This window comes from Perissodus microlepis, unplaced genomic scaffold (assembly GCF_051167445.1).
Source record: "Perissodus microlepis isolate ML-2025 ecotype Zambia unplaced genomic scaffold, ASM5116744v1 scaffold_59, whole genome shotgun sequence".
NCBI classification, from domain to species: Eukaryota; Metazoa; Chordata; class Actinopteri; order Cichliformes; family Cichlidae; genus Perissodus; species Perissodus microlepis.
In genome coordinates this window covers 1-21,460 of record NW_028182081.1, presented here as the reverse complement: position 1 = coordinate 21,460, position 21,460 = coordinate 1, and the positions used below count along the sequence as shown (strand labels likewise).

Genomic DNA, 21,460 nt, shown 5'->3' with positions numbered 1-21,460 from the left:
TCTAATCAATAACCATACGCTATCATTACAATGTAGACTACAGCTCAAAAGTCTGAGGTGAATTAGAAATGTCTTGTTTTCAGAATAGACTCAAATTTGGTTTCAGATTGAATCACAGCAATTTATCAAAATAATCATATAAATGCTTAATATTAACACTGATCACAAATCATGAATGATTTTTAATAGAATATCTACAGAGGTGTTCAGAGATCCATTTTCAGCATTAATCCCTCCTGTGTTCAGTGGTACATTGTCTTATCTAATGCAAGCTTAACACATTAAAGCCAAACTTATCACTCAAACAGCTTTTTAAGAGATTTTAGCACAAACTGAAACTATTGTGGTGATTAAAGAAACAATAAATGTGTCTGGATCATCCCAGTGTTTGTTTTTAACCTCATGAAACCAAGTTTCCATTTTCCTCTAAAGGGGCTGCAACACCCAGCTGCACAAAACCTTCACTTTTTTTTAACAGTTTCACTGTTTTAATATTTTTCATTTCTTACAATCAGAATTCTCCAATAGATTTTTAGAAGAAATTCTTTTTTTTCATGCATCACCAACTGACCCTTTTATGTTAACGTCTCAATCTCCAGCCTAACCTCATTGAATTTTGCTTAGCAAAGTACTTTTCAACTCTAATAATTAGTAAGATTATATTTCTTATCATCTGTTGGTCGTCTGACCTGATAAACTTCAATGAGCATTATAACACAGGAATGATTGTCTCTAAAAATGGGCTCCTGCACGCTTGCAGACATTTTTCCATCACAACTTATGGATGATGAAGGATTTGATTAAAGCTGTGAAACATTACTGATAAACTTCATGTGATGTTGCATTAAAGCCAATTTTCTATTAAAATCAGGGTCTTTTCTAACTGACCTCTGACCTTTGAGCAGTAGTGTGTACTGTATGCTTGTATGTAACTGTATCTGACCTGGATTTTATCACCAGTTTCAAATAAGAATCTTCTTTAAAGTCTGTCTTTCAATACAAATGAAGTTAAACTTTATCAAGGCTGATGGTAAACTGTCCCTAACAAGTCCACTTTATTGCGTGCTCATTGACTTTCTCCTATCAGAGCTGTTTAACAAGTCCACTTTATACATGCTTATTAATCTATCACGCTTATCAGTGGCTCATGGTTGCTTAAAGCCTATGTCTGAACTTGACCACAGAGCCAGAGCATCGTTCAATCTTGGCAACAGCTCCAGGATGACAAACTCCACTTTCTCTGCATCAAGACAGCTCATAACTTTTTAACAGTCTCTCCTGATAGCCTCATATCATCTGCTCTAATCAATAACCATACACTATCATTACAATGTAGACTACAGCTCAAAAGTCTGAGGTGAATTAGAAATGTCTTGTTTTCAGAATAGACTCAAATTTGGTTTCAGATTGAATCACAGCAATTTATCAAAAATAATCATATAAATGCTTAATATTAACACTGATCACAAATCATGAATGATTTTTAATAGAATATCTACAGAGGTGTTCAGAGACCCATTTTCAGCAATAATCCCTCCTGTGTTCAGTGGTACATTGTCTTATCTAATGCAAGCTTAACACATTAAAGCCAAACTTATCACTCAAAACAGCTTTTTAAGAGATTTTAGCACAAACTGAAACTATTGTGGTGATTAAAGAAACAATAAATGTGTCTGGATCATCCCAGTGTTTGTTTTTAACCTCATGAAACCAAGTTTCCATTTTCCTCTAAAGGGGCTGCAACACCCAGCTGCACAAAACCTTCACTTTTTTTTAACAGTTTAACTATTTGAATATTTTTCATTTCTTACAATCAGAATTCTCCAATAGATTTTTAGAAGAAATTCTTTTTTTTCATGCATCACCAACTGACCCTTTTATGTTAACGTCTCAATCTCCAGCCTAACCTCATTGAATTTTGCTTAGCAAAGTACTTTTCAACTCTAATAATTAGTAAGATTATATTTCTTATCATCTGTTGGTCGTCTGACCTGATAAACTTCAATGAGCATTATAACACAGGAATGATTGTCTCTAAAAATGGGCTCCTGCACGCTTGCAGACATTTTTCCATCACAACTTATGGATGATGAAGGATTTGATTAAAGCTGTGAAACATTACTGATAAACTTCATGTGATGTTACATTAAAGCCAATTTTCTATTAAAATCAGGGTCTTTTCTAACTGACCTCTGACCTTTGAGCAGTAGTGTGTACTGTATGCTTGTATGTAACTGTATCTGACCTGGATTTTATCACCAGTTTCAAATAAGAATCTTCTTTAAAGTCTGTCTTTCAATACAAATGAAGTTAAACTTTATCAAGGCTGATGGTAAACTGTCCCTAACAAGTCCACTTTATTGCGTGCTCATTGACTTTCTCCTATCAGAGCTGTTTAACAAGTCCACTTTATACATGCTTATTAATCTATCACGCTTATCAGTGGCTCATGGTTGCTTAAAGCCTATGTCTGAACTTGACCACAGAGCCAGAGCATCGTTCAATCTTGGCAACAGCTCCAGGATGACAAACTCCACTTTCTCTGCATCAAGACAGCTCATAACTTTTTAACAGTCTCTCCTGATAGCCTCATATCATCTGCTCTAATCAATAACCATACACTATCATTACAATGTCGACTACAGCTCAAAAGTCTGAGGTGAATTAGAAATGTCTTGTTTTCAGAATAGACTCAAATTTGGTTTCAGATTGAATCACAGCAATTTATCAAAAATAATCATATAAATGCTTAATATTAACACTGATCACAAATCATGAATGATTTTTAATAGAATATCTACAGAGGTGTTCAGAGACCCATTTTCAGCAATAATCCCTCCTGTGTTCAGTGGTACATTGTCTTATCTAATGCAAGCTTAACACATTAAAGCCAAACTTATCACTCAAAACAGCTTTTTAAGAGATTTTAGCACAAACTGAAACTATTGTGGTGATTAAAGAAACAATAAATGTGTCTGGATCATCCCAGTGTTTGTTTTTAACCTCATGAAACCAAGTTTCCATTTTCCTCTAAAGGGGCTGCAACACCCAGCTGCACAAAACCTTCACTTTTTTTTAACAGTTTCACTCTTTGAATATTTTTCATTTCTTACAATCAGAATTCTCCAATAGATTTTTAGAAGAAATTTATTTTCTTTCATGCATCACCAACTGACCCTTTTATGTTAACGTCTCAATCTCCAGCCTAACCTCATTGAATTTTGCTTAGCAAAGTACTTTTCAACTCTAATAATTAGTAAGATTATATTTCTTATCATCTGTTGGTCGTCTGACCTGATAAACTTCAATGAGCATTATAACACAGGAATGATTGTCTCTAAAAATGGGCTCCTGCACGCTTGCAGACATTTTTCCATCACAACTTATGGATGATGAAGGATTTGATTAAAGCTGTGAAACATTACTGATAAACTTCATGTGATGTTGCATTAAAGCCAATTTTCTATTAAAATCAGGGTCTTTTCTAACTGACCTCTGACCTTTGAGCAGTAGTGTGTACTGTATGCTTGTATGTAACTGTATCTGACCTGGATTTTATCACCAGTTTCAAATAAGAATCTTCTTTAAAGTCTGTCTTTCAATACAAATGAAGTTAAACTTTATCAAGGCTGATGGTAAACTGTCCCTAACAAGTCCACTTTATTGCGTGCTCATTGACTTTCTCCTATCAGAGCTGTTTAACAAGTCCACTTTATACATGCTTATTAATCTATCACGCTTATCAGTGGCTCATGGTTGCTTAAAGCCTATGTCTGAACTTGACCACAGAGCCAGAGCATCGTTCAATCTTGGCAACAGCTCCAGGATGACAAACTCCACTTTCTCTGCATCAAGACAGCTCATAACTTTTTAACAGTCTCTCCTGATAGCCTCATATCATCTGCTCTAATCAATAACCATACACTATCATTACAATGTAGACTACAGCTCAAAAGTCTGAGGTGAATTAGAAATGTCTTGTTTTCAGAATAGACTCAAATTTGGTTTCAGATTGAATCACAGCAATTTATCAAAATAATCATATAAATGCTTAATATTAACACTGATCACAAATCATGAATGATTTTTAATAGAATATCTACAGAGGTGTTCAGAGATCCATTTTCAGCATTAATCCCTCCTGTGTTCAGTGGTACATTGTCTTATCTAATGCAAGCTTAACACATTAAAGCCAAACTTATCACTCAAACAGCTTTTTAAGAGATTTTAGCACAAACTGAAACTATTGTGGTGATTAAAGAAACAATAAATGTCTCTGGATCATCCCAGTGTTTGTTTTTAACCTCATGAAACCAAGTTTCCATTTTCCTCTAAAGGGGCTGCAACACCCAGCTGCACAAAACCTTCACTTTTTTTTAACAGTTTCACTGTTTTAATATTTTTCATTTCTTACAATCAGAATTCTCCAATAGATTTTTAGAAGAAATTCTTTTTTTTCATGCATCACCAACTGACCCTTTTATGTTAACGTCTCAATCTCCAGCCTAACCTCATTGAATTTTGCTTAGCAAAGTACTTTTCAACTCTAATAATTAGTAAGATTATATTTCTTATCATCTGTTGGTCGTCTGACCTGATAAACTTCAATGAGCATTATAACACAGGAATGATTGTCTCTAAAAATGGGCTCCTGCACGCTTGCAGACATTTTTCCATCACAACTTATGGATGATGAAGGATTTGATTAAAGCTGTGAAACATTACTGATAAACTTCATGTGATGTTACATTAAAGCCAATTTTCTATTAAAATCAGGGTCTTTTCTAACTGACCTCTGACCTTTGAGCAGTAGTGTGTACTGTATGCTTGTATGTAACTGTATCTGACCTGGATTTTATCACCAGTTTCAAATAAGAATCTTCTTTAAAGTCTGTCTTTCAATACAAATGAAGTTAAACTTTATCAAGGCTGATGGTAAACTGTCCCTAACAAGTCTACTTTATTGCGTGCTCATTGACTTTCTCCTATCAGAGCTGTTTAACAAGTCCACTTTATACATGCTTATTAATCTATCACGCTTATCAGTGGCTCATGGTTGCTTAAAGCCTATGTCTGAACTTGACCACAGAGCCAGAGCATCGTTCAATCTTGGCAACAGCTCCAGGATGACAAACTCCACTTTCTCTGCATCAAGACAGCTCATAACTTTTTAACAGTCTCTCCTGATAGCCTCATATCATCTGCTCTAATCAATAACCATACACTATCATTACAATGTAGACTACAGCTCAAAAGTCTGAGGTGAATTAGAAATGTCTTGTTTTCAGAATAGACTCAAATTTGGTTTCAGATTGAATCACAGCAATTTATCAAAAATAATCATATAAATGCTTAATATTAACACTGATCACAAATCATGAATGATTTTTAATAGAATATCTACAGAGGTGTTCAGAGACCCATTTTCAGCAATAATCCCTCCTGTGTTCAGTGGTACATTGTCTTATCTAATGCAAGCTTAACACATTAAAGCCAAACTTATCACTCAAAACAGCTTTTTAAGAGATTTTAGCACAAACTGAAACTATTGTGGTGATTAAAGAAACAATAAATGTGTCTGGATCATCCCAGTGTTTGTTTTTAACCTCATGAAACCAAGTTTCCATTTTCCTCTAAAGGGGCTGCAACACCCAGCTGCACAAAACCTTCACTTTTTTTTAACAGTTTCACTGTTTTAATATTTTTCATTTCTTACAATCAGAATTCTCCAATAGATTTTTAGAAGAAATTCTTTTTTTTCATGCATCACCAACTGACCCTTTTATGTTAACGTCTCAATCTCCAGCCTAACCTCATTGAATTTTGCTTAGCAAAGTACTTTTCAACTCTAATAATTAGTAAGATTATATTTCTTATCATCTGTTGGTCGTCTGACCTGATAAACTTCAATGAGCATTATAACACAGGAATGATTGTCTCTAAAAATGGGCTCCTGCACGCTTGCAGACATTTTTCCATCACAACTTATGGATGATGAAGGATTTGATTAAAGCTGTGAAACATTACTGATAAACTTCATGTGATGTTGCATTAAAGCCAATTTTCTATTAAAATCAGGGTCTTTTCTAACTGACCTCTGACCTTTGAGCAGTAGTGTGTACTGTATGCTTGTATGTAACTGTATCTGACCTGGATTTTATCACCAGTTTCAAATAAGAATCTTCTTTAAAGTCTGTCTTTCAATACAAATGAAGTTAAACTTTATCAAGGCTGATGGTAAACTGTCCCTAACAAGTCCACTTTATTGCGTGCTCATTGACTTTCTCCTATCAGAGCTGTTTAACAAGTCCACTTTATACATGCTTATTAATCTATCACGCTTATCAGTGGCTCATGGTTGCTTAAAGCCTATGTCTGAACTTGACCACAGAGCCAGAGCATCGTTCAATCTTGGCAACAGCTCCAGGATGACAAACTCCACTTTCTCTGCATCAAGACAGCTCATAACTTTTTAACAGTCTCTCCTGATAGTCTCATATCATCTGCTCTAATCAATAACCATACACTATCATTACAATGTAGACTACAGCTCAAAAGTCTGAGGTGAATTAGAAATGTCTTGTTTTCAGAATAGACTCAAATTTGGTTTCAGATTGAATCACAGCAATTTATCAAAATAATCATATAATTGCTTAATATTAACACTGATCACAAATCATGAATGATTTTTAATAGAATATCTACAGAGGTGTTCAGAGACCCATTTTCAGCAATAATCCCTCCTGTGTTCAGTGGTACATTGTCTTATCTAATGCAAGCTTAACACATTAAAGCCAAACTTATCACTCAAACAGCTTTTTAAGAGATTTTATCACAAACTGAAACTATTGTGGTGATTAAAGAAACAATAAATGTGTCTGGATCATCCCAGTGTTTGTTTTTAACCTCATGAAACCAAGTTTCCATTTTCCTCTAAAGGGGCTGCAACACCCAGCTGCACAAAACCTTCACTTTTTTTTAACAGTTTAACTATTTGAATATTTTTCATTTCTTACAATCAGAATTCTCCAATAGATTTTCAGAAGAAATTTTTTTTTTTCATGCATCACCAACTGACCCTTTTATGTTAACGTCTCAATCTCCAGCCTAACCTCATTGAATTTTGCTTAGCAAAGTACTTTTCAACTAATAATTAGTAAGATTATATTTCTTATCATCTGTTGGTCGTCTGACCTGATAAACTTCAATGAGCATTATAACACAGGAATGATTGTCTCTAAAAATGGGCTCCTGCACGCTTGCAGACATTTTTCCATCACAACTTATGGATGATGAAGGATTTGATTAAAGCTGTGAAACATTACTGATAAACTTCATGTGATGTTGCATTAAAGCCAATTTTCTATTAAAATCAGGGTCTTTTCTAACTGACCTCTGACCTTTGAGCAGTAGTGTGTACTGTATGCTTGTATGTAACTGTATCTGACCTGGATTTTATCACCAGTTTCAAATAAGAATCTTCTTTAAAGTCTGTCTTTCAATACAAATGAAGTTAAACTTTATCAAGGCTGATGGTAAACTGTCCCTAACAAGTCCACTTTATTGCGTGCTCATTGACTTTCTCCTATCAGAGCTGTTTAACAAGTCCACTTTATACATGCTTATTAATCTATCACGCTTATCAGTGGCTCATGGTTGCTTAAAGCCTATGTCTGAACTTGACCACAGAGCCAGAGCATCGTTCAATCTTGGCAACAGCTCCAGGATGACAAACTCCACTTTCTCTGCATCAAGACAGCTCATAACTTTTTAACAGTCTCTCCTGATAGCCTCATATCATCTGCTCTAATCAATAACCATACACTATCATTACAATGTAGACTACAGCTCAAAAGTCTGAGGTGAATTAGAAATGTCTTGTTTTCAGAATAGACTCAAATTTGGTTTCAGATTGAATCACAGCAATTTATCAAAAATAATCATATAAATGCTTAATATTAACACTGATCACAAATCATGAATGATTTTTAATAGAATATCTACAGAGGTGTTCAGAGACCCATTTTCAGCAATAATCCCTCCTGTGTTCAGTGGTACATTGTCTTATCTAATGCAAGCTTAACACATTAAAGCCAAACTTATCACTCAAAACAGCTTTTTAAGAGATTTTAGCACAAACTGAAACTATTGTGGTGATTAAAGAAACAATAAATGTGTCTGGATCATCCCAGTGTTTGTTTTTAACCTCATGAAACCAAGTTTCCATTTTCCTCTAAAGGGGCTGCAACACCCAGCTGCACAAAACCTTCACTTTTTTTTAACAGTTTAACTATTTGAATATTTTTCATTTCTTACAATCAGAATTCTCCAATAGATTTTCAGAAGAAATTTTTTTTTTTCATGCATCACCAACTGACCCTTTTATGTTAACGTCTCAATCTCCAGCCTAACCTCATTGAATTTTGCTTAGCAAAGTACTTTTCAACTAATAATTAGTAAGATTATATTTCTTATCATCTGTTGGTCGTCTGACCTGATAAACTTCAATGAGCATTATAACACAGGAATGATTGTCTCTAAAAATGGGCTCCTGCACGCTTGCAGACATTTTTCCATCACAACTTATGGATGATGAAGGATTTGATTAAAGCTGTGAAACATTACTGATAAACTTCATGTGATGTTACATTAAAGCCAATTTTCTATTAAAATCAGGGTCTTTTCTAACTGACCTCTGACCTTTGAGCAGTAGTGTGTACTGTATGCTTGTATGTAACTGTATCTGACCTGGATTTTATCACCAGTTTCAAATAAGAATCTTCTTTAAAGTCTGTCTTTCAATACAAATGAAGTTAAACTTTATCAAGGCTGATGGTAAACTGTCCCTAACAAGTCCACTTTATTGCGTGCTCATTGACTTTCTCCTATCAGAGCTGTTTAACAAGTCCACTTTATACATGCTTATTAATCTATCACGCTTATCAGTGGCTCATGGTTGCTTAAAGCCTATGTCTGAACTTGACCACAGAGCCAGAGCATCGTTCAATCTTGGCAACAGCTCCAGGATGACAAACTCCACTTTCTCTGCATCAAGACAGCTCATAACCTTTTAACAGTGTCTCTCTGTCCTCATACTTCTATAAATTCTTCTGTAATAGATAACTATACGCTATCATTGTAATCAATCTACACCACAGCTCAAAAGTTTGAAGTCAATTTTCACCTGGTTTATAACCATGTGATCGGTCCACACATCAGTGTCTAAAAAAACGCTCATTTTTATCTGTGTCTATCATCAAAATTTGAGTTGATTGCAAACTCTCCCTAACAAGTTCACTTTATTGCGTGCTCATCAATCTCCTCTACAGCTCAGCTAACTGAAGTCAGTTAGAAACGTCTTTTTATCTTAAAAAAAACAAGATTCTTTTTTATATTTTGTAAATTGGTTTTGAATCCAAATAAATATAATTGCTTAAAACTTGCATTGATCACCAATTATGATTAATGTTTGATAAAACATTAGCTGGTGTATGGATGCAACAATAATGGTGGTGTGTGGATTACAACAATAATAGCGAGTGTGCAGATTATATTACCTATCCTCAGTTTATCACATTAAATCTCATCTTACTAGTGACCCAGTAGCTTTTCCAAATACAGCTGCACTAACCAACATCATTTTTTCAAGTAATATAAAAATCGTTTTTATTTATTACCTTTTTAAACATCCCATTTTTTCTTTCTAATGTCATTAAATCAAGTTTGCCCATTTTTATAAAACATTTGGACCTCCACATCTTTTTAGCGTTCAGTTATTTCCTCAGTGTCACACATGGATTAGTTTTCGTCTCTTTCAATAAGAAAGTCAAATCTTCAGACCTTAAAGCAATCTTTGTTTCTTTCAATCATCTTAATATTTTTAATCTCCTGTAATATAATTGCAGTTAACCAGAGCTTAGCTACTCTGATCTACAGTGATTTTGGGGGTTTGGATTTGTTTTTCACAGGTGCAGAGCCTTTTTCTACAAAATTATGAATAAACTGCATTTTTTAAAAGTACCATTAATCATGTAGACTGACAAGTAACTAAACATGTAACACAGTGATCAGTAGAGAAGAAAGAAAATAACCCATTTACACATTTCTAGTTCAGATCAAAATTATTGTTCTGATTAAGGAAACAGTAAATTTGGCCACGTTATTGTCCTGATCCTCCAATTTTCCCTTTTCAATGTGACTAAATAAAATTCAACTTTTTTTTTTTTTTTTAAATAAAAGCAGATGCACACCCAGATATTTCTTACAGTAAGAATCCTCCAACAACCTTTCAAAAGAAACATTTTTTGTCTTTCCTCAATTTTGAGAGCAACTGAACCCACAAACCTGAAGCTCGAGACCCCAAACTAACCAAATGTAATGTTTCCTTAATCAGCACAGTCATTTTTAACTTTTTGTGTGTTATGTTTACTCACAGTTTTGATGCTTGCTTCTTCGACTTGATCCATGATTAGCTTTTCACCGTCGCTCTGCTGTTTTCTCTCTCCTCATGCTTCTCCTTCATGCGTCCTGTCCTCAAATATAATCCAACCTGCCTCCTTGTTTCCTCCTTGACTTGTATTAGCAAAATTTCCAGGTAAATTAAGAGAAATCCAAAAAAGTTTTCCTGTTTCAAAAGCTCTTCCAGTTGCCTGTCTTCTTGTCCTCCTTCAAATGTGCATTTTTTGACTTATGTATTTATTTGAATTCATATTGCCATGACAACATAGCACAGAGCATCATGGTAGTTTAAAGCAGGTGGTTCTGTCCTCTGCAGAAATGCTGGTGTTCCATAGTGATGTAGAAGTATGTTAATAGTCTTGAAACAGACACTCACTGATCCGGTAAGAGCAGGAATTTAACTACAAACCCTCATAGTCCCCATCAGTATTCTTCATTTTGCTCTGCAGCAATGGTCACAGTGGCTGCTTTAAGTACGTTTGCCCCATAGAAATCCACTGATGTTCAGTGAGTCCCTTTGATACATATTTAGACCTTCATCATTTTCAGGGTGCATGAGTGTTATATCTCCATCTCATCCTAAACATTTTACCAACCAACACGTTCTCACTCCCAACTCGTCAAACGTGTGACGCATGGTCAGGCTCCCTCTGCTTCACTTATTGACGTGCAGGGTCCTCTCATTGAATACTATAGAGCTCCCTTAACGTTGCTTATTGACGACAAGAGATTGCCGCGGAAGAGCCTGTTGTCCGTATATTTATATATTTCCGAAATCACATTGTATTTATAGAATGACTATTAAAAGTCAGCGAGTGTCAGTAATGTTAATGTGGTTATGTTAGTAATACACCGAGTGCTAATATAACAGCTTTAAGATGCATTTGTAGATATTATTACGTGTTTTACCGTCTTTATGGTGCTAGCTTAAAGTTACAGTGTAAACGTTAGCTTATATTGTAGTAAAGCTGTTACTGTTTAAACGATGTTAGCACAGAAATATTCGCTTCTGTCATGACTGATGAAGTTACTAGTTAATAAAGTTTTCAGTAAAGTGTTTAATCGCAGCCACAGATTGACAGCAAATATCTCGATTAGCTTCAGTGCATCTATAATAAATATGTGCAAGTTTCAGTGCTTCGTTTAAACTGTATGATACTTATACTGATCCAGGGTCAGTGTAAAATACAATCCTAGCTGTGTGAACAAAGCCTGGCTCCTTTAATCCTGCATGACAAACCTCAGAATGCAGGTTATTATTACTCTTTCCTGCTGGCACACCTGTCACACCTGAGAGTCAGCTAGAAACTTACAGTGACGTGGACATCATGCAAAGACTGCCAGACTCTGTAATACTGCAAATGATCAGTGACTCATGTTAACACTAAACTTTAAACGGTATCTCTGTGTCTCTCTGTGTGTGCTGAACATTTAGGATTGAGTCAGGCTGCATCAGCTGAAGCTGTTATTTGTATATATCAGTATTTTTTTAATTCAGGTGTGGGGAAAATATGTAAGACTGCAGTGAAGCGATGTACCAGATTAATCCCTGGCCAAAGGTATCGTACTTAAATCAGACTACTGATCCAGCCACATCAGCCTTTTGTGAGGTCTGTTTAAAGTAGACTAAAAATGAACTGCAGGTTCCTGAGAGGTGGACTGTGAGCACAGAAACACATGTTCATACATACAGCTGCAGCAAACTTACATTAATTTTAAATAGATTTGTTACTCTGATGTCTGTCTCTGTGTTTGTCCTCTGACAGACTGGTGACCTGTCCAGGTGTGCTCTACCTATGACTACTGGGACAGGCTCTAGCCTCTGTAAAAGAAATTTTCTGTTATTCTCATTTAAAGTATTTAAGTGCTTATGCATATGCTTAGTTGTGACACTGTTATAGACTGTTCAGTGAAAGTTTCTAAAACTAGATGAACTTACTTCAGCGTCAGCAGTTTGAGAAAACAACTCCCTTTACAGGTGCTGATAAGGCCAAGGGCACAAAACAGCATAACCATTGATCCGTTAGGTTTCATAGCGAGACACGTGAAGTGTGGTAGGATCAGTTTGTAACTTCCTCCCTCTTCCTTGGAATGCATAAAGGAGTAGGAGCACAACTTCTGTGGCAGCGCTGACATGACTGAACTGTGATGTTTGATGTGTGTTGGCGCAGTAATAAATAGCTTGATCACAGCTCTTTCTGTGTTGCAGACTTTATTTAAAAAATTCCACGACACCCCCCACCCTCCCACTGTGAACCTGAATTGAATATTCAGAAGACATTTGTTTAAATAGTTCTACAAATCTGAGCTGTTGGTGTGTCCTTGGATTGTGTGGTAATAATATTAGAGCTAGCAATCTTTCTTACTGAATCTCTACTATGAGTCATGTTACCTGAGATTAATTCTATGTTTACCTGTCAGCCTGGACAAATGTGCTGTGTGAAGGAAATTAAATTAAATCAGATCTGAACTGCGTACATTTAAGGAACCTGTTCATATTTAATTGAAATATGAACCAGTGATTTTTTGATTGCTGATTCCAAGAGAGTCTTTGTGGAAATCCTGTTTGGCTTTTTGTTATTTTAATTCTCTTCTCTGTTTTCCAGAACAGTTCTCCACAGTCGCTGTCCACATGGGTCAGTGGGACCAAGAAGCACTCTGCTAATGTGTGGACTCTGACCAGCAACATCCAGCAAGACCCAGACAGCGTTTTCTATCTCCCAGCTGGAGTTTTTTGTTTGTCTGTGACTGGAGAGTCAGATTTTTGTTGAGCTTCACACTTGCAGAGGTAAGTCAGTTTGCAGAGATCCCTCCCACCCTGGCTTTTATGTCCTAGATTTCTTATCTGAAACAGTAATATTTCAGTGACTGCTGCTTATACCACAGGTTAATACACGCTACTGATCCCTGATAGGAGAATCATCAATTTTGGCAACAAAGAAGCCTGGTGGATGTTTGTTTGCAGTCTGATGATGGGACATCATGCTCTGCATCTTCAAAGTTTGCCCCCTCATTATTATTCATACCCAGTAATGTGAAGTATGCTTATATCTACTATAACTGAACCAACCTGGTGCTCTTCATTTATGGAGGCTGTTGAGTCTGAATGTTGGATGTTGTGTATCTCGTGTTCTCTGGGCTTCGTTGTCCTCAGTCTTTTTGCAGGATCAGAAAACAAAACCAGGAGGCGTGTAAATGTTTCTTCTCCATGATGTTTCTTCAAATGTTTCTTCTGGATGATGATAAGACTGTGACACGGGATGCCACCTTTGGTCTTGTGATGAAGCAAAGCTCAGGAAGAAGTGGGATTAAATGGTACCCACATGTGTGCTGCTGAGAAGGATGTACAGGGGCACCTGCAGCCAAATCCAAGCTTCAGGTTAGTTGTAGTTGCAGAACGCTATAGGACTGAGACAGCTGAGGCATCAAATGTTTGATTAAACGGATGAAAAAGAGAAGTTTTTTCCCTATAATTATCACTTCTTAAAATCTGTAGCAACTTCAAGTCTGTCAGCGTGCTGAGCATGCTCAGAATGTGACAATATATTTTTGTTCAATATTTAATTTCTTTCAGTTGCAATTGTTAAATGAAAAAAAAATAAAAATATATTCTTATAATTTAGCAAACTAATTTATCAAAAAAAAATATATACATATATCTGTATTAGTTTTAATAAATTAATTTGACACCTGTATTGAAAATACCATATTGTATTCATACAGAATCAGTATGGTATCATTGTTTGTCTGCTCACTGATTGTTGAAACTAAGAGCTACTTTGATCTGTTTAGATCTAAAGTATCCAAAGTTGAGCTCTAATGTTTCTTCACCCCTGTGTGTGTGATATCTGATTTCCTACATGCTGGCAGAGCAGCAGTTTGTGCTCACAGATGGTGACGGTGTGGAGAGACGGTGGTGTTTCCTCAGAAGAACCAGCAGAGTCACAAAGGACACCAGTCCATCTCACCACCTTGACTTGCTGACTGATGTTCGTCTGCACTGCACAGAGGAAATCAACTGACCGAGGTTTGTCCAGTGACGTGTTATGAAATGTATATTTGTTTTATGCTTACAGATATGTTTTTCTTGACAGAGGCTCTGCAGAGGTTAGACAAAGCAGAGAAAATATGTGCTTTACATTTTACTGTGATTTATTGAGATATTTGTTGCCTGATGTTCAGCAGGAATGGAGAAATAGAATCAAAGGGAGATGTTTTTGATGTTTTTGTAATGATGTAAGTAAATCTTCAATATTATTTATTTGCTTGGTTATATTAGGAGTGTTTCTGAGTGAGGGGGAGAGGAGTCATCATCCAGTTTAAGTGACGTAGATCAGTGGATACACTTGTCTCCCCTTTAAAGGAGACAATCCAAGTCATCCTTAAATGTTAGTGCTTTCAAATACACAAACATTTTTAAAGGACAAAAATGAACATCCAACTTTGACTGTAATACAAAATAAATCTTTGCATGTGTGTTTTCAAACTCTCAGATGGGCAGGATATCAGTCTTGGACTGTCTAACCTGCCGGAGCAGCACTGAATGACCACCACACATGAGCATGTTCCTGCAACATTCAGCATCTGATCTGTCATCTGTGTGCTTCTGCTTTTGGTAAGTAGAGTTACCCAACTCCAGTAACTCTAAACACATGCCATCCATTTCTAACGGCCTGGTTACTTCCTGTCAGTTACTTTAGAAACCATGTGGTCACCTGACCTAACACTGTTTCTTCTTCTTCCCCTTAATGTTCAAGTGTCAAATGTCCAACAGCTGGAGAGGAAACTACACCAGTGTACTGGGATGTTTCAGCAACACGTGCCAGATGCTGTTCCTTCATGGTGACATCACCAGAGACAGCCCCACCCACCTAAGGACCTCGCCATTGATCATGATGATTATAATGATGACAGCGAGCGGAACTAAGACTGTAAAAAATCCACGACCACAATTTTTCTTTCTAATTATTAATGAATACTGAGAGCCTCTTTCTGTGTTTTGTCTGTTTTGGGGTTGTTGTTTTTTACCTCATTTGTTACTAACAAAGTTCACCAAACTCACACAGTTTACATTCTGTATGTTTCCATCTTTACCAGCCACACTCTAACTGCATTTAAGAAAATAATCCTTAGAAATCGTCGTTTTTCTCTTTCGTAATTGATGATAATTCAGTGAATATACTGCGCTGCTTCCTTTTATTGCGTCACACATTGCTTTAAGTTTTTCAGTGTCCAGTTATTTTTTACGGCTGTTTGAATTCTCTGTATGTTTGACCCTGTAGACTGTTTGATGGACTGCTTGTCTTCCTGTTTGTTACCGCCGCCTGTTTTTGACTAAAGATTTGGATTTCTGACTTCAACACAGCCTCTGCGTGTCCTCCCTTTGTGTCCTCTTCCTCTGTGAATGTGTTGCATGTGTCACAGATTCATTTTATTAACAGTTTTCACACAGTGAGTTGCATCAGCATTCATCCACAGCACATTTCAGAAGGATTCAGATTAATACAGTGATCTTATAGTCAGAATTATCCTGACAGACTGCCACTGTAAATTATCTTTCATCAGGTAAATTTTCAAATAAAGTCAAATAAAGTTCAGTATTTCAAAGCAGGAGTTATGAAGAATCATACTGGCATTAGGACTAATAATATGTACTTACAAAGTCAAAGTTTTTTAATTATGCTAGAATACTGGAAGACAATCAACTTTTAGTGTTTTCCGCATATTAATTATTCTGAAATAGAGATGGTGACCCTAACCGTACAGAAGCACACTAAACAACTGACAATCTAACAGACATCATTGGCCTGAGCTGTCATGCACAGTGAGTCTGATCCTTTGCTGTGAGAGTCTGACAAGCATGTTTCTGGTCAGTTTGGAAGAAATAATATCACAATGTTGATCTTTTTTTCCAATATTCCTTCTCTTTTACAACATAAACTGTGATCAAAGCTACTTATGTTCACAGCATGTAATAATACTGACAGTCCAGGGCATTGTGGTCTGTTGAGCTAGGGTTAGGGTTAGCAATTCAGACATATGTAATCAATATTAAACGTCTCTGACGTGGGCCACTGTCCGCAGTGTTGGGAAATCCATACCAGGCTGGAACGAGTCAAGGTAGGTGAGCATCCACGAGAAGACACAGCAGATGCATCCTACTAATACTGACAGGACCAGGAGACTCCAGAAACCGAGCATCTTCTCTTCAGTGCCATCCTCTCCTGTCACCCTCTCTGCCCGCAGCTCTTTGAGTATGGGGTAGATATAGGCGCAGAGAAAGCCTTATTACTAATTTGTATTATAATTCAATTTTCATGAAATATTCATATTCAGTATTGGTCCTTTTATATTATAACCACGTATCCACCCAGGCTCATGGTGGGGCAGGGCTCTGTCCTGGGATGCTTGAGTACAAGGTAATGTACACCCTGACCAGGTATCCAGTCTGTCAGAATTGTTTTCAATATTTGGTTCAAAAACATGAGTGACAACAAAAATCCAACTAGGATTCTTGCATATGATGAATGAAGTCTGTCTTTGACTGTATTGTCCAGCTGATCCACAAACCCCCAGCAGGTGAACCTTATTCATGACATAACACGGCAACAATGTAAAAAATTAAACAGCAACAGTCTAAATGTAAAGTGCATTCTAAACTCCTCTTCAATAAATTATATGCAAAGAGTCATTCAGGACTGTAAAACGTGAACTACAGAACCCAGAGTATTCATCATTAAATTTCTGGTTGCTTCATTTTTCTATCTATCCTATATCAGATACTTTAAAGGTTAGGTTAGGTAAAGTTGCATTCTCATGGTGAGGCAAAGTGCTTTATGTGTGTGTGTGCGTGTCATGAACGGCTATAAAAGGCCTATAATTAAAGAACAAAGCGGGGTTTGAGTTCGAGTTGCGGCAGACTGTCACTACTTGTAAATGGAACGCAGCCTTCCTACGGCGGACAGCTAATAACAGGAATCGGACGCGGTCCACCCAAGTCCACAGCAACCACCATAGCAACCGCCTAGCATGACCTTAAAAACATATTCTGTCTTCATAACTATCAAAAACATGAAATGATTTGCAAAGTGTTTAAGTGTTACAGCTGCAGAGAGCTATGGCGGTATCTTTGGAAGCTGTTTACATAGCTAATAATATACGATGTAACCATGGAGACAGTCAGTCACGTGAGCTAGCGGTGCATGTTTACTACAGTGAATAAGGTGATTGCGTGCACAGCGTCCACACGCTGCAGGGGGTAAAGACATTACTTCAATATTGTTTTATATTGATATATATTTGCCTTCTGTTGACCATCACCTCAGGTTCACCATTACAGTTTCAGCATACAGATGCACACTGTCTAAATATCAACACATTCAAAAACTCATGTCTCAGAAATAAGCACAGCTGTTCATGTTTGTCATTAGAGTTTTATTTGTAAGAAAATTATGAACTTCATATTGTGTATCAAATAAAAGAACATTTCACAACTCTGAGTCAACAGAAACAGGTAACAGAAATGTCTCTAATGTAGACATGTACAGTGTAGTGTAAGCATTAAAAGATCATAAAGGAAAAACTAACATTTATGTGAAACTAATTGTAATAAAAAAATGAACAGGTGGTTTATAGATGTAAAAGAAAGAATCTGAAAACAACACTTTTTTGGTCTAAGTGATCAAAGTAGAAAACAGAACTGATGTTCAAAAACAAACCGTAGCTGCACTAATATTACACATCTCCATTGTTGTGGTGAACAGACATGTTGCTTTTAAAACCACATGCAGTGTGTGACCGTGACTGTTCACTGAGACCATGAACGCCACTTCGCTGAAGCCTTCGCCTTCTTCTTCTTCTTCTAAAATGGAAGCAGAAGGAGCACGAGCTGCTTTGATCTACTGAAAGGAAAAAGCAGAACATCTGAGCTGAAACCAGTCAGCTGAAATCATTAAGACAGGAACAATCATTCAATGCAGTGTCTCAGGTGGCTTAGCCTGTTACAACTGTTGATACAAGCTAAATACGGTTAACACACAGTGTCAGGGAGCTCCAGTGTGGGAACTAGTGGCTTTAGGTTTGTAGTCATTTAACTTTCATCCATTCATTCATTTAATTCAGGAGGAAGAAATGTCAGGTTGATGCAGGCTGGTTACATGCATTTGGTCCCATGCTGTCTTTAACTAAATGACTTGGTTCATTTTATGGCTGGGCTGTACGTGGGGTTATATCATGTTATTTGGGCAGGAGTACCTGTCCCCTGTTAGACTTAGAAAGTTTCTCCATAAGTAGAGTTTCTAACTCTTCTAGCACATCTGTTGCTGACAGCTTTTTGGTGGCTCTTTTTACCCCACACTGGTTGTGAGTGTGTAAATAGCCCCACTAGTTCTTTTGGGTTGCAGTTAACTTGGGAGGAAGAGGTAGGTCTGCCATGACTAGATGAATAACAATTATCTGGGATACATAAATTTCATAATGCATGCATATATCTCTCTAAACCTGGCCTGAGGGCTGCCATTTTTTACATTCAGTTATTTCTTTGTTGAATCTAAATAATGAATGTGTTACAGTTAAACTGACACTGATCAGTGTAAATGGCTCATTGGGACACAGAAACCTTTAAATTAAACCCTATCACCTGATATCGAGTGTCAAACAATATCAAAGCTGTAAAAGCTGTTTACAGTCAGAATTTATAAAGCTATGATTGTAAATAAATTCAAACAAGTGAGCTTTTCTCTTTGTGCTGAATATCAACACTGTGATTTCTTAGACTGCAAGCTTTACTTTAGCACAACCAGTTGTAGAAGCTGCCACTCCAAATGTCTTTTGATAGCAAGAAAAAAATACCAGTACACGGCCTGAAGTTCTTCTCTGACATCTTCTGCAATCGGCTTTGTCTGCTGGTTTGAAGACAATAAACCACAAAAAGATGATTTAGTCACTTTGTCTGCGTCATGCAGCTCGAATGTGTCGTGTAACGATGTTGAATAGCCGTCGTTATCCCTCTGCTGTGTCAGTAGGATTGTACTGTACAGCATCTCATTGATATGTGAGGAATGCTAATGTAACACGATAAGAGACTTACATCATTAAAACATAAAGGACAGGAGATATTTACATATTTTTATATTTATATTACATTTTATAGCTGACGGATATTACTAAATAGATAGAATTTACTAAATAGAATCAGAATCAGAATCAGAATCAGAATCAGAAAGGGTTTTATTGCCAAATGTTGAGCAGGTTTACAACATTAGGAAATTGCTGCGGTGCTTAGTGCAAACATACTGTCATAAATAACGCTTAAATAGACATGAGAAAAAAAAAAAAATAAAAAATAAGAATAAGAATTAAAAGTGCTAAGTAGATAGATATATACATGATATATACATGAGTGCAGGTGGTGATCAGTGCCAAACATGGAATGATGCAGTGAACACAGCGTAGGGTCATGTGTTAGTGGTGGGAACAGTCATACGGTTATTGTTCATGTGTCCAACAGCAGAGGGGAAGAAACTGTTCTTATGGCGAGAGGTTCTGGTGCGAATGGACCGGAGCCTCCTGCCTGAGGGGAGCAGGTCAAACAGACTGTGTCCAGGATGAGAAGGGTCAGCTGAGATCCGAGCTGCACGCCCCAGTGTCCTGGAGGTGTACAGGTCCTGCAGAGATGGGAGTCTGCAGCCAATCACCTTCTCAGCAGAACGCACAACACGCTGCAGTCTCTGTTTGTCCCTGATAGTGGCTCCAGCGTACCACACGGTGATGGAGGAGGTGAGGATGGACTCGATGATTGCAGTGTAGAATTGCATCATCGTCCGTGTTGGCAGGTTGAATTTCTTCAGCTGCCTCAGGAAGTACATCCTCTGCTGGGCTTTCTTAATGACGGAGGTGATGGTGGGCTCCCACTTCAGGTCCTGGGTGATGGTGGTACCCAGGAAGCGGAATGAGTCCACAGAGGTGATGGGGGTGTCAGTCAGGATGATGGGGGGGAGTGGGGCTGTGTGCTTCCTGAAGTCCACAATAATCTCCACTGTCTTCTGGGCATTCAGCACCAGGTTGTTGTGGCTGCACCAGGACACCAGACGTTCAACCTCCCTCCTGTAGGCAGACTCATCCCCGTCCGAGATGAGTCCAATAACGGTGGTGTCATCTGCAAACTTGATTAGCTTGACAGACTGGTGGGTGGAGGTGCAGCAGTTGGTGTACAGGGAGAAGAGCAGAGGAGAAAGAACACAGCCCTGAGGGGAGCCGGTGCTGATGGTCCGGGAGTCCGAGACATTCTTTCCCAGCCTCACGTGCTGCTTCCTGTCCGTCAGGAAGTCAGTGATCCACCGGCAGATGGGATCAGGCACATTCATCTGGGAAAGCTTGCCTTGGAGATGGTCTGGAAGGATGGTGTTGAAGGCAGAGCTGAAGTCCACAAACAGGATCCTGGCGTAGGTTCCTGGGGAGTCCAGATGCTGCAGGATGAAGTGTAGGGCCATGTTGATGATCAGATATAAATAGCTGGATGAACATGAAAAATATGTCTATAATAACAAATGACCATGAGAGCCAGTAGAATTAATTCAACTGGACACTCAAAAGATGTCCTTAAATGCTCTTTAAGTGGCAGAACAAACGAACAAACAGTTAATTGCTTACTTGAGATGAAATCTGCTCAGCTACTTTGAAAACAGCTTCTAAGTGGTTCCTCCTTTAACAGGATGACTGCTCAGGGGTAAGGCCATCATGCAATCCAGCAACCTTTATGGTTCTGCTTTGATTCACCAGGAACTATTAGGGAAACCTTCCAGCGTCTCCTGTGAAAGACACAGGCATAAACACACAAACATTTATTAACATGTTCCACAGTCTTCCAGTTTGATTTTCTCATCCTGTGGACAACAACGTACATGGATGCAGGTTTATTGTTAACTTTTGTAAGGTTTATTTAGTGAACATATCCAGCTGCAGCTCCACTGTGATCCTGAACTGGATAAGCACTTAAGAAAAT

At 37.5% G+C, this 21,460-nt stretch overlaps 1 long non-coding RNA gene across 4 annotated transcripts; it reads left to right on the top strand.

Moving 5' to 3' along the window:
- The first annotated feature begins 10,255 nt into the window (after positions 1-10,255).
- Positions 10,256-16,679, top strand: LOC146360471 (uncharacterized). 4 transcript variants are annotated; one of them, XR_014799720.1, is made up of 5 exons: positions 10,256-13,837; positions 14,329-14,485; positions 14,738-14,846; positions 14,952-15,073; positions 15,216-16,679. It is a non-coding gene; the product is annotated as an uncharacterized LOC146360471 (long non-coding RNA). The 4 variants fall into 4 exon arrangements; XR_014799721.1 differs by having other exon boundaries at positions 10,709-13,458; positions 13,613-13,837; positions 14,738-15,073; XR_014799718.1 differs by having other exon boundaries at positions 10,698-13,837; positions 14,738-15,073.
- The last annotated feature ends 4,781 nt before the right edge of the window (positions 16,680-21,460 follow it).